We start from the raw sequence: 15873 nt of genomic DNA on the forward strand, positions 1-15873 counted from the left end.
ATAGGGTTCAAATTTTATTTAAAGCTAGGAACTTGAAACTTCGTAAAAAGGTATTTTATTAAAAAACAAAAAAACCTATTCAGCGTTTATAATAATTCATCCTCCGAGGAGGTGAAAAAGGGGTTGAAAGTTTGTATGGAGATCAAATATTTTTGAGAGTGCGAGACTTAAATCTTTGTACAACGCCATAGTATTATAACACAAGAAAACTTATTTCAGCGTTTTTAAAAATTCATCCCATAACAGGGTTAAAAAGGGGTTTGAAAGATTGTATAGGTTATAATTTTATTTAAAGCTAGGAACTTGAAGCTTCGTAAAAAGGTATTTTATTAAGAGAAAAGAAAACTAATTTCAGAGTCTTTGATAATTCATCCCCCAAGGTGGTGAAGGGGGTCGAAAATTTGTATGGAACCCAAATATTTATTCGAGTGCGGGACTTGAATCGTTGTATAAAGGCATATTATTACAATACAAGAAAAGTAATTTCAGCGTTTTTAAAAATTCTTGGGGTTGAGAGTTGGTAGAGGGTTCAAATTTTATTTAAAGCTAGGAACTTCAAACTCCGTAAATAGGTAGTTAGGTAGTAGGTTTAATTAAATAGTGGACTTGAAAATCTTCTGGGGGTTGAGAGAGATTATATCGAGATTATCGAGAACAATTTTATTCAGTTAGGGGCTCGAAACTTTGTAGCCAGGTTGTGAAAGACAAATCTCATGCGTTGTATAATAATTAACAAATGATTAACCGTCCCTACTGCTATCTTTTGCTGCATAATGTTCTAAGCTAATGTAGAATTTATAACCGCCAATATACAAATTCACGCGTACGAAGTCGCGGGCAACAGCTAGTAAAAAATACATATAAACACATCATAAAAAACCTAACCTAGAATGCCGCCGGCAGCGGGGCAGGGCCCAAGCTACCGGTGGTCAGGGCCGCAGAGAGAGGAACCGGCGGACTATCCGCGCCGTGTCCAAGATCACCGCCTTCTGCATCTGGCCCTTGATCCAACCACCTAGCGAGAGTCTCTCAAGATGTTGGTCGAGACTCTTCGCTATTAGACCGTTCGCTGAAACAACTATCGGGACAATGATCGTCGAATCAACATCCCACATGGCGGTTATCTCGTGAGCCAAGTCTAGGTACTTACTGGACTTGTCCTTCTCGGCTTTCACGAGATTCTCATCATGGGGGATGGTAATGTCAACGAGCACGGCCCGGCGTTGCGCTCGATCTATTATCACAATATCAGGCTTATTGGCTACAATAGTCCTGTCCAGGGATGTTGCGGATGCCGATTTTTTGACATCCGCGGATGCGGATGCGGATGCGGATATTTAAAGTCTCACATCCGCGGATGCGGATGCGGATGCGGATGTCAAGATTAGGTACTTAGAAAACGTCAAATATCACATTTTTAGTATTATTTCATTAAAAAAAAACGAAACGTTTAGTATTTGAGCAAGAATATAGGTGCGTTATATTTACTAAACAGTAACTTGGCCGACTTTTCTGGATCTAGACGATTTCGTTATAGGTAATGACGTAATTTCCTAGCACTTACGCCGCCGCTAAGACATTCCTGTACCGACTTGTTCGACATCCGCATCCGCATAAGCTCCGCATCGATTTTATGCGGATGCGGATGCAGATGCGGATGTTGAAAATAATGCGGAAGTTCCGCGGTTGCGGATGCGGATGCGGATGTTCGCAACATCCCTGGTCCTGTCAGTGATAATAGATCGATCCCAATAGAGCGTGGCACGACCATTCTCAAGAACTGGCACAGGTGAATACTTGTAGTACGGTACTTCGCGGTCCACAAGACCGTATAGAAGAGCAAGCTGTTGGTGAATAATCCTGGCTACGAGATTATGTCTGTGCAAGTACTCGCCGTTAGCAAGATGAGAACAACCGGAAATGATATGCCTGAGTGACTCTCCGGGACGGCGGCATGCCCGACAAATGTCGACCGTACCGTCCTTCAGGATATATTTCCGATAGTTGTTCGTCATCATTACTTCGTCCGCAATTGCACAGGCAAAACCCTCGGTTTCTCCGAAGAGGTCCCCGAATCGTAGCCAGTTCACCGACGCGAGCAGGTCCACATCGGGTCCCGTGAGGGCCTTGTAGAACCGCCCGTGTAGCACCTTACTCTCCCATGCCGCCTTGCGATCCGCAGTACTTAGTACCACAGGTTTGCGCCAGTTCTCGTTTGCCAAGGAGAGCGGCGTCAGGTTCCTGTCTACTGCCACCACATCACGATGCATCCCACACTCGTTGTTAAGGAAATAATTCCTGAGATTGTACACCTCGCGGTTGTGGAGATCCTTGGCGTTTAGGAAGCCTCGGCCTCCACATTTCCGTGGGATGTACAATCTCATAACTGACGAGCGTGGGTGTAGCATCCGATGTGCGGTGAGCAGTGACCGGACCCTCCGATCCAGGGCATCCAGCTCGGTCTGAGTCCACCTTAGTATGCCAAAGGAGTATGTGAGTAGGGGCATTACCCAGGCGTTGAAGGCGCGCACTTTGTTGCCTCCTGACAAAAGACTGTTAAGAACTTTTGTGAGCCGACTGAAAAAGCGCTCCTTCACCGACCGTCTAATACCCTCGTCCTCAATACCCAACGACTGTGACATACCAAGGTATTTATAGGTTTCTGATTCAGAGATAGATCTGAAAGACATTGTTTCAGAAGGTTGTAAATTTGTTGAATTTACAACCCTCCCCCGCTGTGCATGCATAACCGCACATTTATCGACACCAAACTCCATGTTGATGGCACTACTGAAGACTTCGGTGGTTTTCAGTAGCTCCTTCAAGTCTTGGTTATTTGGTGCAAATAATTTGAGGTCATCCATGTATAGAAGGTGAGAAATGACTTCACCCTCTCTCCGAAGCCGGCAACCTAGACCCAAATCCTTCAGCAGGGTGCTGAGGGGATTCAGAGCTAGGCAGAACCATAGAGGACTCAGACTATCACCCTGAAATATTCCTCGCTCAATCCTTATGAAATCCTGCGGGCCAGGGCGGTCATCCCCGCCTCCTGGTTGACGAAGGACTGTGGTCCACTGCCTCATACACGCGCTTAGAAAGGCTCTCAAAGCTGCATCAACTTTATACAGCTCTAAGACCCTCCCCAGCCATGAATGAGGCACCGAATCATAGGCCTTCTTATAGTCAATCCAAGCAGCTGAGAGGGCCTCCCTGTTCCGCCGGATTTGTTGGCAAATGGTCATGTCTATGAGGAGGAGCTCTTTAGTACCACGGGACCCAACCCTACATCCATTTTGAGCGGGGGCCAAAATATTGTTAGCGACAATGTGCGCGTTGATTTTTGTCCTTAAAATGGATGTAAGGAGCTTATAGAGTGTAGGTAAGCACGTGATGGGTCTGTAGTTCTTCGCTTCCGTGGTACTACCGGACTTATAGAGCAGGAAGGTGACACCAGTTGTTAAGGAAGGTGGGAGAGAACCAAGCTCAAGGGCTTGTTGAAATTGTGCTGCCAAGCACGAGTGCGAGCATCGGAACCATTTTAGCCAGAAGTTGTGCAATCCATCCGGCCCAGGACTTTTCCAGTTCTGGGTCGTGCGGATGGCACAACTTACGTCATCGGGGGTGATAGTGACTACCCCCATAGGCTCAATGGACTCGCATTCACGCTCGACAACATTCATCCAACTCCCCTCGGTGTGTCCGACAGGCACCGACCAGATGCTACGCCAAAAGTCAGTCATGGCAGTAGGATCCGGCGGCCGCGTGTCGGACTCACGAAGGTTAGTTTCCTCCCACTTTCGGTACACCTTCCTTTGGTCACTCTGGAAAAGACGATTCTGCTGGAAACGATCCACACGCTCTCTGTAGCGGCGAATACGGTTTGCCCATGCATAGACTTTCTGCTTAAGAAAGTCGATGCGCTCCGTGATATTGGCAATATAGTCGCGGGGCTCAATACCCGTCCCCACGAACGCCTGATTCACAAAGCGCATTACTCGGGGGCGGTTATTGCCCCCCCTAAAGCAGATCAGCTTTGCAATAAGAGTCCTAAAAGAGCTGATACGTCGCTCGATCCGTATTTGCCATGCGGGGGCACCTCCGGCGGTCCTAGGTGCACGTTCAGAGTCCGGAAGCTTGACTCGTGCAACACGGCACGCCGCGATGGCTCCGCAATACATGATCGCGTGCGTATCATCTAAATCTTTACTAGTCCGTAGATATGGTAATTCAAACGCAATGTATATTGTTCTATGAATAAATGACTATGACTATGACTATGACTATGGCTCTAGTAAAGCGTTTAGGGCTCCCATTAGCGCTAGATTGCGTCTATTCATAGGCAAACGTGGTAATCGTGGCCTAGTGTTGGGAGTGGAGCGATACTGCGTAATCGCCTCATCCAGAGTCCTCCTCAATTGCTCATTGGCTGTACTACTCACACACTGCGCGATCTCCTCCTCGTCGGCGTTGAGATCCACCCGCGGTGCCCCCGGTGCCTGGTCGGGTGTCGGCACCGGAACCGGCGACGTCGCGGGCGGGCCCTGCGCCGAGGTGGAGGCCGCGCAAGCAGAGAGAGCCTCCAGGCGAAGCCGATCAAGTGTCGAGTCATCCAACCGCTTTAGCCGCTGAATGACGCGCACCTGATCCGATAATCGCTGCTCCGACACGGTGATGGTGGGTTCAAGAGCCTGAAACAGAGGCAGTATTCTTGAACGATAGGCGGATAGCTGTGTTCCCCCCTCTGTAGCCCCATAATAGGCGCGCATGACGTTCTCGTTCATTTGTTGAGTCCATCTCATGCGTCGCACTATACCACCGGCAGCGGGAGCCGTGGGCGGGGCAGGATGTCCCGCAGGCCCCAAGCGTGCCGGCAGCGGTGGCCGCCCTCGTCGCGCAGGTGGTCGTGGCGGCGGCGGCGGCGGCCCGCTCTCGTCGCTGGACCCGTCTGTGTCAGGCGCCGTTGCGAACTCGTCGCCTGACGACGATGCGGACGAGGAAGTGGACGAGGCGGGCGGGGGTGGTGGGCGTGCGTTTGTTGTTACCGCTTTAGCTTTAGCTCGACTCCTTGTAATCATTTCTTAGTTTTGCCGGTGGTGTATGACAACTGTCAACACGGTAGTTATGCGGGTGCGATACCATGATCGAGGTGTTTACAATGAAATATATCAGTTGTCCGCATAATTTAATAATAACTCTGTTCACACATGAGTAAATTATCAGTATTTTAGGGCAAAACCCACATGTAAAAATATAATTTATGAAAAGAAATGTAAAAGGACGTCTGTCAGTGTCAGCGGTTTTTTTTTTTTTTTTTTTTTTCCTTATTATTAGGTATTAATTACTTTTTGGCTTTACGACGGGATAGGGACTGGACACGTAAAGGGGTGCCGTATAATAATTATTTTGTACTTTTCAGTGGGTTAGTTTTTTGAAGGCGGTTCCCTTTTTAAAAAAAAAGATATATTAAGTTATTTTATTTTGGTTTTATTTTTGTTTATTTTTAATTTTTTAATTATTTTTTATATATTTTATTTTATTTTTTACTTTTTAGTGATAGGTAGGTACTTCATTTATTTTAGGTTTTGGGCTAAAATACTAGTTTGTTAGGCTCTCCGTTTAGTTTTGGGCTAGTAACTACCTACTAATGTTGGTGATGGCCTAACTCGATGATAATCGCGACACAACATAATACATATGACGTTTTGGTGCTAAACGATTTGTATGTATATTGCTCCCACTCCCACTCCCATTCTCAGTCTCAGTCCGAGTCCGACTCCCACTCCCACTATTTTATCTAAATCGGTTTCAGCAACAAAAATTTGTTGGTAGGTATACCGATAGCATGGCCACCTACCGGGTCCAATTGGTTCTTCAAACCATCCATGTACTGTACACTAAAACCTTCTCCAGAATGTAACAAACACTCTTCTGAAAACCGCATCAAAATCGGTTCAGCCAAACGCGAGATAATCACGAACAAACATACACACATACATACGTACATACATACATACGGGTCAAACTGAGAACGTCCTTTTTTTTTTTTTTTTTTAAAGGCAGTTAGAAAAAAAGTTCATCGACCCACCTAGTGGAACTCTGCCACATAGGCACACGACGACAAGTCGGTTAACCAAAACAAAGTGTGCCTATGTTGCACCAAACCTAAGTTCCACTAGGTACAGCAAGGGTTGGGGTGCTAGGTCGGGTAACCTCCACGATGGTTAGGGCTCTACCAATTCCTTTGAATTCTCGTGGATCCACAGGAAAGGGTAGGGTCCTGGCTGGTGTACCCTGGGGGCAACGGTAAGGAATCTCTCACGAAGGATCACTTATCGGTGCTGCTAATAACTCGACAAGGGGGGGAAGGGAAAACGGCCGTAGAGGCCGAGAAGGTGTTGCTCTGGGCTCCTCTGACTAAGCAGAGGACACCTCAGATGCGACTTGAAGAGGGAATTGGTGGGTTTGCATTTAGTGTCCTGCTGATCTCCGAGGCTATACCGGATAGGGCCACCCATACCGGGCAGGCTTGAGGGGAAGGAGGTACAAGAAGCAAACCAGCACACGGGGTATTACGCCACTCCCCGTTAGCCCGGGTTCCGACACTATCCCAAAGACCTCCATCTATGGCGTAATGGAGTACGGGAAGTATGCTGAACCGGAGGGCGTTGGTGCGATGAGGAGGGGCGGCGGGCCCTACTACTCCTAGTGCTAGGCGTAGCGGGGCAGACTCAGGTCACCGTCGGCCAGCCTGTTACTCTTTTAGGAGCCAGGGGGCTTGCCTTTACCGGCCGGCCCAAGTGGAGAAAACCACACTAAAAAACCACAACCCCCGGTATTGCGGTCCATGATATCGGGGTGCTCCGGAGCTCCGGAGTGGCTGGGGTGATCATCAGCCACTAATGTACCAACCTGCAGTACCGCCCGACCCTGCAGTGTATAAGGGGCACTTTGGTTATTGGGGTTCTCTGACCGCTGTGCAGCTTAAGTCACCCTACTCGTGGGATTTATATGGAAAATTCAAATACAAATTTAACAAACGGTCCTTCTCAGGACCAAACGACGACAACAGACGATGGAGAAGGGACATCAAGAAGTCCAATAGGACTGAACGATGGTGTGGCGGAGGAAGTGGACGCCCTGATGGAAGGCACACAAGTCCATGATATAACTGGCGATGTTTCGGTCGGCGACGGGCGTGAGTCACGGAGCGCCGACGGAAGGAGAAGGGGAACGCGGACTGGGCTGAGGAGCCAGACTCCGGTCCCAAAGGCGAGGGTGATACTCACTCAGATCGACCAGGATGCCGATGACAAATCGGCTGAATCGGACGACTCGCTGTACAATGTGCGGTCGCGGTCACGATCACCGTCGTTGGGCCGCTTCTGGAACTCGAGTAGCAAGCGCCGAAAGCTCGAGGACGGCAAGTCCGGCAGTGAAAGCGAAGAGACAGAGATGCGGAACGGCGCTGCGTCGCCGTCGGCTGCGAGGCCGGCGAAGAAGGCGGACTTTATGAGCAAGGCGGCAGCACAGGCGAGGCTCAATGCCGAGCTGCGCGAGGCATCAAGATTGAATGCCGAAGAGGAGGTCAGTAAAATGACCATCCGGTCGCGGCCGTTAAATCCATCAAACGAGACGGAGCTTTCGTCTGCTCTCGTGCAACAATCGTCCGACGCTGTTGAAATAATAAAGGCCGTAGCAAAGAGCTCCCGCAATCTAAAAGGAACCTACCAAAGGAAACTCAAGGAGGCAGGGGACGCGATCGTTGATGCCATAGGGGTTCTGGCGACGCGCTTGCTGTCCTCAGACGAGGTACAACGCCTTCAAAAGTGTAACGAGCGACAGCAAGCGGAGATAGCCGAGTTGCGGGCGGAGTTAGCCCAAATTAAGACGGATCTACGGCAGCGTGAGTCGGAGAGAGTACCCTCTCCGATGCAGACGCAGCCGATTACACTTTCGCAGGAGCCAGTGGAGCCATCATCTGAGCGGGCAACCATAGTCGCCATGATGAATGCCCGCTTTGATGCGCTGGAAGTGGAAGGGAGGTTACTCCCCGCCAGAAACTTGCGTCCCCAACTGGCGGCCGACAAAAAGAAGGCGGGAGAGAAAATGGCGCCCGTTTCGGTGCCTACCAGTGGCGGTAAAAAGAAAAACAAGACGCCGGCAGTGGCTCCTGACAATATGAAGGCACCCCCTGCACCTCCCTCTCCAGCACAAGAGGGCCCCAAAGGCGGGAAGGCAAAACAGAAGAAGGGCTTGCAACCCGCCGTCAACGCTGGTCCATCGGCTTCGAGAAAGCCCCAACCACTAGCCCCTGCAACCGCTTCCTCGGACCAGCAGTGGACCAAGGTGGTCAGCAAGAGGGCTAAAAAGAAGGCCGCTGCGAAGTCGAACCCGCAGCCTCAGGCGAAGGCCAAGACTCGCCCTAAATCTGGTGGACGTAATCTCCGCCCACCACGGTCAGCAGCAGTTGTGCTGACGCTGCAACCAGAGGCGGAGAAAAGTGGAGCGACGTATGCCAAGGTGCTGGCCGATGCTAAGGCCAAAGTGAATCTCGTGGAACTCGGCATATCGGCCTTGCAATTCCGACGAGCAGCCACTGGTGCGCGGGTCCTGGAGTTGCCGGGAGTGACCAGCAGCGAGAAGGCAGACAAGCTGGCGCAGGTGCTGGCGGAGAAGTTGGGGGAAGGAGTCCGGGTCACCAGGCCGACGAAGTGTGCAGAGCTGCGTCTATCAAACCTGGACGACTCTGTAACCCCAGAAGAGGTAGTTGCCGCCGTTGCTCGAGTAGGCGAATGTGCTACGGATCAGGTGAAAACCGGGGAGATTCGTTTGGACTACAGTGGTCTCGGCACCGTGTGGGTGCGCTGCCCGGTCACAGCGGCAAAAAAGGTGGCCGATGGCGGTCGTTTTCTGGTGGGGTGGTCCTCGGCACAGGTCAAACTGCTGGAGCCGAGAGTAATGCGCTGCTTCCGCTGCCTGGAGTGCGGGCATGTGAAAGCGCAGTGTCAGGCGCAGGTGGACCGTAGCGGACTGTGCTACCGTTGCGGGAAGCCTGACCACAAGGCGGCGCAGTGCTCAGCGGCGCCCCACTGTGCCGTGTGCGATTCGGCGGGCAAGCCGGCAAGTCACGTCCTTGGCTCCAAGGCGTGCACTACATCACGCCCGAGAAAGGGGAAGAAAGCTGGTGATGGCCCCCGGGTCTCCTCGCAGTTTTCTCAGGTGGCTACAAAAACACCTGTGGCCCGTAATGAGGCGGCAGAGGGAATGGCTCTCGATTAATAATGGCTATCCGATTTCTACAGGGGAATATAAACCATAGCGCCAGAGCCCAGGACCTGCTGGCACAAAGTCTGGCGGAATGGCAAATCGGAGTTGGGATTGTTGCTGAGCCTTATTCGGTCCCACCTAGAGATAATTGGGCCGGAGATTTGGACGGTCTAGCGGCTATAGTCGTCAATCCGTCCGCTGATTCTCCGCCGCTACAAAGAGTAGAAAGGGGCCACGGTTACGTCGCGGCCTGGATTGGCGACACAATGTTGATCGGGGCGTATTTCTCGCCAAACCGGACGCTGGCCGAATTCGAACCGTTCCTGGTCGAGATCGGGACACTGATCGGTAGAAGCCGTCCTGGTATGGTGCTCGTGGCCGGAGACCTCAACGCTAAGTCTAGGGCGTGGGGATCTCCGGCAACGACCGCCCGTGGAGCAGAGTTGGAGGAGTGGGCGGTGTCAACTGGGCTGGTTGTTCTCAACCGAGGGTCGGTAAACACGTGCGTGCGGCAACAGGGTGGCTCAATCGTTGACGTCGCTTTCGCAAATGCTGCCCTGGCACGCCGTGTTCGAGGTTGGGAGGTGCTGGAGGATGTGGAGACTTTATCTGACCACCGATACATTCGGTTCGAGGTCTCCACTCTTCCGGCCGACCCGAATGGCCTGAATCGGCCCTTGCGAGGGGATGGCCCGCGTTGGGCGCTCAAGCGCCTGGACCGGGATATATTTATAGAGGCAGCTGTGGTAAAAGCTTGGCTATCAGTCCCTGAAGTCCCTGTTGATGTCGACGCGGAGGCGGAGAGAATGGGGAGTACTATGGTCGAGGTGTGTGACGCGGCTATGCCACGGGTCGGCCCAATTCCCCCAAGGCGTGGAGTGTACTGGTGGTCTGCGGAACTTGCGCAGCTGCGCCAGTCGTGCGTTGCTGCAAGACGCCAGTACACTCACTGCAGGAGGCGGCGGATTCGAGACGTGCCAGAGGAGGAGCGTCTATATGCTGTATACTCGGCGGCCGTTAAGCTGCTGCAGAGAGCGATCGGCAGGGCGAAGGATTTAGCCGAGGAGGAGATGCTGGAGACTCTAAATAACGATCCGTGGGGGAGGCCGTATAAAATGGTGAGGCGGAAGCTTCGCCCCTGGGCACCCCCGCTAACGCAAAGTCTCCAGCCACAGCTCCTCGAGCAGGTGGTCGGTGCCCTGTTCCCGACGAGGGACGAACACATACCTCCGCCCATGACACCTCCCAGGGGGAGGGCCGCAGATGTGAGTGAGGCGCCGGAAGTAACGGAAGGTGAACTGGGGGCAGCGGTTCTACGGCTCCGAGCCAAAAACACTGCCCCCGGCCCTGACGGAGTCCCCGGCCGGGCCTGGGTTCTGGCGTTGGGCCCACTCGAGCCGCGCTTGAGGGCGCTTTTCAGCGGTTGTTTAGCGCAGGGGCGGTTTCCTCGTGTGTGGAAGTCGGGAAAACTTGTCCTTCTGCGGAAAGAGGGGCGACCGCCGGACTCGCCCTCGGCTTACAGGCCGATAGTGTTGCTGGACGAGGCCAGTAAGCTGTTGGAGCGCGTGGTGGCTGCTCGTCTCGTCCGGCACCTCGAGGGGCTGGGACCAAACCTCAGTGACCATCAGTTCGGTTTCCGTCGGGGCAGGTCCACGATCGACGCAATTGCGAGGGTGAGGGCCCTAGCGGATGAAGCAGTGACCCGGGGTGACGTGGTTTTGGCGGTGTCTCTAGACATCGCCAACGCATTCAACTCCCTGCCCTGGGCTTGTATCAGGGCGGCATTGAGGCGCCATGCCGTGCCTGAGTACCTGCGGAAGACGGTGGAGGATTACCTCACCGATAGAACCGTTAGGTACCCTGCGCGAAGTGCTTGGGAGGAGAAGGGACTATCGTGCGGTGTTCCACAGGGCTCTGTCCTAGGACCACTCCTGTGGAACATCGGTTACGACTGGGTGTTGAGGGGGGCCAACCTGCCGGGAGTGAGCGTGACCTGTTACGCCGACGATACCCTGGTAACGGCTCGCGGCAACAGCTTCAGGGAGGCGTCAATTCGGGCCACAGCGGGAGTAGCGTCGGTCGTGACTCGGATTAGGAGGCTGGGGCTGGAGGTGGCCCTGAACAAATCAGAGGCCTTGTGTTTCCATGGGCCTCGGAAGGCCCCTCCGGCGGGTTCCAGCTTAATGGTGGGGGGAACGTCCATTGGTGTCAAGTCGACAATGCGGTACCTGGGTATAGTCCTTGACAGCCGTTGGACGTTCAAGAAACACTTTGAGGGCCTTGCTCCCAAACTAATTGGAGCGGCGTCGGCACTCAGCCGGCTTCTACCCAACGTCGGTGGGCCGAATGTGGGCTGCAGGAAACTGTACGCAGGTGTTGTGCGGTCGATGGCCCTATATGGGGCGCCCATTTGGGCATTCACCCTGACCGCCGAAAATCAGGCCCAATTGCGGAGGCCGCAGCGGGTTATGGCGGTCAGGATGGTGAGGGCATACCGCTCCGTCTCACACGAGGCAGCGTGCGTGTTGGCGGGGACTCCACCCTGGGACCTGGACGCAGCAGCACTCGCTGATGTTTATTGGCGTGTCTCTGAGGCGCGGGCCACGGGGGTCCAACCACCTCTGGAGGAGGTCAGACGGTGGAGACTTGACTCCCGTCGAGTGCTCCTCCAGAAGTGGAAAGAGCGATTGGAGGCGCCAAGTGCCGGCCACTGGACCGTCGAAGCCATCCGACCCGTTCTGGAGCGATGGATCAGAAGAAAGGGGGGGTTCCTCTCCTTCCACCTTACTCAGGTCCTCTCGGGGCATGGTTGCTTCGGGAGATACCTGTGTAGGAGGGCAGGACGGGAACCAACGATGCAATGTCACGACTGCGGCGATGCCGAAGACACGGCGCTACACACGCTGGCCATTTGCCCAGCCTGGGCGGATCAGAGGGCCGCTCTCGTGGCCGTAGTGGGGAGAGACCTTTCCTTGCCAGCGGTGGTAAAATCCATGCTTGGTGGGGAGAGTAGATGGAAGGCGGTGGCCTCCTTCTGCGAGGACGTGATGGTGCAGAAGGAGGCAGCGGAGCGTGGCAGGGAGGAAGATCCGGCCTCTCAGCCAATGCGCCGCAAGCGCGTGGGGCGGCGGCGGTTGGCATACGACCGCCGGTTACCCCCATAAGGGCACTTGTGGGCGGCAGGCCCGGGGACGTCTGTCGCCTACAGAAAGGTCCCTGCGTGGGCGGGCGCGATGTGTAGCCAACGCGCCCAATGAGGTGAAGGGGTGATTTCCCCAAGAGTCGGGTCCGAGTCCGGACGGCCGCTGGCGAGGTTGCGGAAGAGTACTTCGGCGTTCCTGGGACCTCGCCTTATAGCAGCGAGGCGGCAACAGAGGGGTTTTAGTGGGTAAACCTGGGGTCTCATTAGCCCACAACAGGGAGTCCCACATAACCATCCCGGCCCTTCCCCGCGCCGGGTGGTATGCGTAAAGCATTTCCCCTCTTAAAAAAAAAAAAAAAAAAAAAAAAAAAAAAAAAAAAAAAAAAAAAAAAGGTACAGCAAGGGTTCAGCATCAGCTCTATCTTGGGTACTGCTCTCCCAAGTGCTGATCATGATGTGATGGATGACCAAAACAGCGTGGGCCTATGTTGCACCAAACCCGAGTTCCACTAAGTACAGCCAGGGTTCAGCATCAGCTCTATCTTGGGTACTGTTCTCCCAAGTGCTCATCAAGATGTGACGGATGACCAAAATAGCGTGGGCCTATGTTGCACCAAACCTGAGTTCCACTATGTACATCCCGAGTTCCACTAGGTACATCCAGGGTTCAGCATCAGCTTTATCTTGGGTACTGCTCTCCCAAGTGCTCATCAAGGCGTGTCGGATGACCAAAACAGCATGAGCCTATGTTGCACCAAACCTGAGTTCCACTAGGTACAGCCAGGGTTCAGCATCAGCTCAGATCTATGTATACTAAAACCTTCTCCAGAATGTAAAAAACACTTTTCTGAAAACCGCATCAAAATCGGTTCAGCCAAACGCGAGATAATCGCGAACAAATATACATACATACGTACATACATACGTACATACATACGTACATACATACATACATACGAGTCAAACTGAAAACCTCCTTTTTTTTTGAAGGCGGTTAAAAACAGAATAAAATAAAGATTTAAGTGGGGCTCCCATACTACAAACGTGATTTTTGACCGACGAAGTTAAGCAACGTCGGGCGGGGTTAGTACTTGGATGGGTGACCGTTTTTTTGCTTGTTTTGCTCTATTTTTTGTTGATGGTGCGGAACCCCCCGTGCGCGAGTCCGACTCGCACTTGGCCGGTTTTTTTTTGTGTGCAGTGGCATATCCGGTCACACACGGGCGAGAAACCACACCAGTGCCCCGAGTGCCCGCTCGCGTTCAGCATCAAGTCCAACCTCAAGCGGCATCACAAAGCGGTGAGTGTATAGCGGCTATTACATCCACACAATGATGGGTAGGACATCAATTTAAAATGAGTTTGTATGAGTACCTCATTTTCTAAAATGAGGTGTTACAATGTCTTACTTCAAATGAGGTGAGGTACTAGCATATTTTCAGCGTCGACTATTCCATTAATTCCAACGGCGACAAAAAAATTTAATGTACATATATATGTATTCATCACTTCCTTTATAAATAAATAAATAGTAACATTTAATTGAAGTGCAATTCTGGAGGTTAAGAATAGAACTTTTAGGAGAAAGATAATTTTAGAATCAAGTAAAATGAAGAGAGGAGTGAAGTAAGACATTTTTGCGGTACGAAGTACTGCGACAAATTACCAAAATGAGTGGTACAAATGAGGTGCCTCACGAGTGAGCGACTCAACACTATCCACACGGGACTTAAGATCGGTTTTCCTAGGATAGCGGTGCCGTCATATAGCGGCCGTCTCCATACTAAATAATACGGCTAAATATGGATGTCGAAGTATTTGTATGGAGACGGCCGCTATATGACGGCACCGCTATCGGAGGAAACCAAAGCTTTACATGCGAACGGGGCCAGCCAACGGCCAACCTTCACCGGGCTTTTCTAATCCGACGACGTCAGTATTACCAGACAAATACATTTTTTTTACAAACAATAACGGAAATAAAATTAAATATTGAGTTTTTTGCTACATTTCGCATCGATAACTTACATCTTTTGCCTAAATTGTTAATTGAAAGTATCCTCAACAAATACTATAAAAGTGTATACTTATGTTTTTTAAAAAGAAACACATGCATTTTACTTTCCTCGTATTCGAAATGAAAAGTAGGCATAATTTCAACCTCGACTGAAATGAGTGCCTTTCATCCCTTGGTTAACAATCTACTAATTATTTTCAAGGCAAACTCGCAAAACAGTTTATAATCATTCGCTCACAAGTACACTTTATCCTTGTACAGCAATTGTAAACAACCTTTTTGGTACGGGCCGTAGTTGTAATTTTTTTTATGTATTCATTATTAATATTAATAATAACATATGTAAATGTTTACATTATTTTATTCAACGACAAGACTATTTCTTAAGCCCCGTCTCCATATCGCGCGGCAAACCATCGAACATTGGCTCGCGCGGCAGCCCGGTATCCATTGCGCGCGGCTGCCGCGCGACCCAATGTTCGATGGTTTGCCGCGCGATATGGAGACGGGGCTTTATATGGCCATAGAGGTCCCATAGTACAAAATAGGTATAACAACTTTTGTTATATTCAGGTGCACCTCGGTCTCCGCAACAGCGTGCCGTGCTCGATCTGCGGGCGCGTGTTCACGACCAACTCGTGCGTGCGCATACACATCAACACCGTGCACCACGGCCAGCCCGGGCCCAAGCGGAACCGGAAACGGACCAAGTACGGCAAGATACCTGAATCGCCGGCCAGTCTTATGTAATATAGGTTATATTTATTAAATTAATTAGGATATTAATATTAGTTTTATTTTTTTGACAACCCTAATCATCATCATCCATTACTAATGACACAGAGTGCAGCACTAGCACCATTAATCTAGTATTTTAACTGGATCGGGCATGATGGGTGGGGGAAATGACCGAACGGGATAGTCTTATGTATCTTTCAGTAGGAGTAGCAGCGAAAGCGCTATTATTGTTTGTCCTTGTCACAGTATCACATTTTTTTCCCCACCATAAATTAGTATGGATTATGGTTGGCAACAAATAAATTCGAACAATCATAGTGTCGCATTGCGTATGTTTTGTCCCTCACTTCTATAGGATCCTACCTTCTATGACTAAGCACCCATCGTAAACCATAGAGTAACTTATACATACTGTGCCTTAAACGTTCTTTTGACAAGTTTTCATAAAGATTAAAATATGACATTGATACATCAAGGCGGTTTGTTTACAAATGGCCTACCGGGAAACGCGAAATCGAAACTCGGCTGTCTCTTTAGCGCTCGAATATGCTAGAGTGATGGAGAGGTTCGATAACAAAATTTCGACTGTCTCGCTTGCGGTAGACCCTAAGATTGTGACGGATTGTGGAAGTGGCGCCCCCTACGCAGAGTTTCGCATAATATTCCCAATTACATCACACGAAATTTCGAGTTTTTAGACCCCCCGATC

At 51.1% G+C, this 15873-nt stretch overlaps 1 protein-coding gene across 2 annotated transcripts in view; it reads left to right on the plus strand.

The window, feature by feature from the left end:
• Positions 1–15873, plus strand: part of LOC134660127 (zinc finger protein 708-like) — a 290810-nt gene that overhangs the window by 13248 nt on the left and 261689 nt on the right. The window lies entirely within an intron of this gene.

Source organism: Cydia amplana, chromosome 26, assembly GCF_948474715.1.
Source record: "Cydia amplana chromosome 26, ilCydAmpl1.1, whole genome shotgun sequence".
Taxonomy (NCBI): domain Eukaryota; kingdom Metazoa; phylum Arthropoda; class Insecta; order Lepidoptera; family Tortricidae; genus Cydia; species Cydia amplana.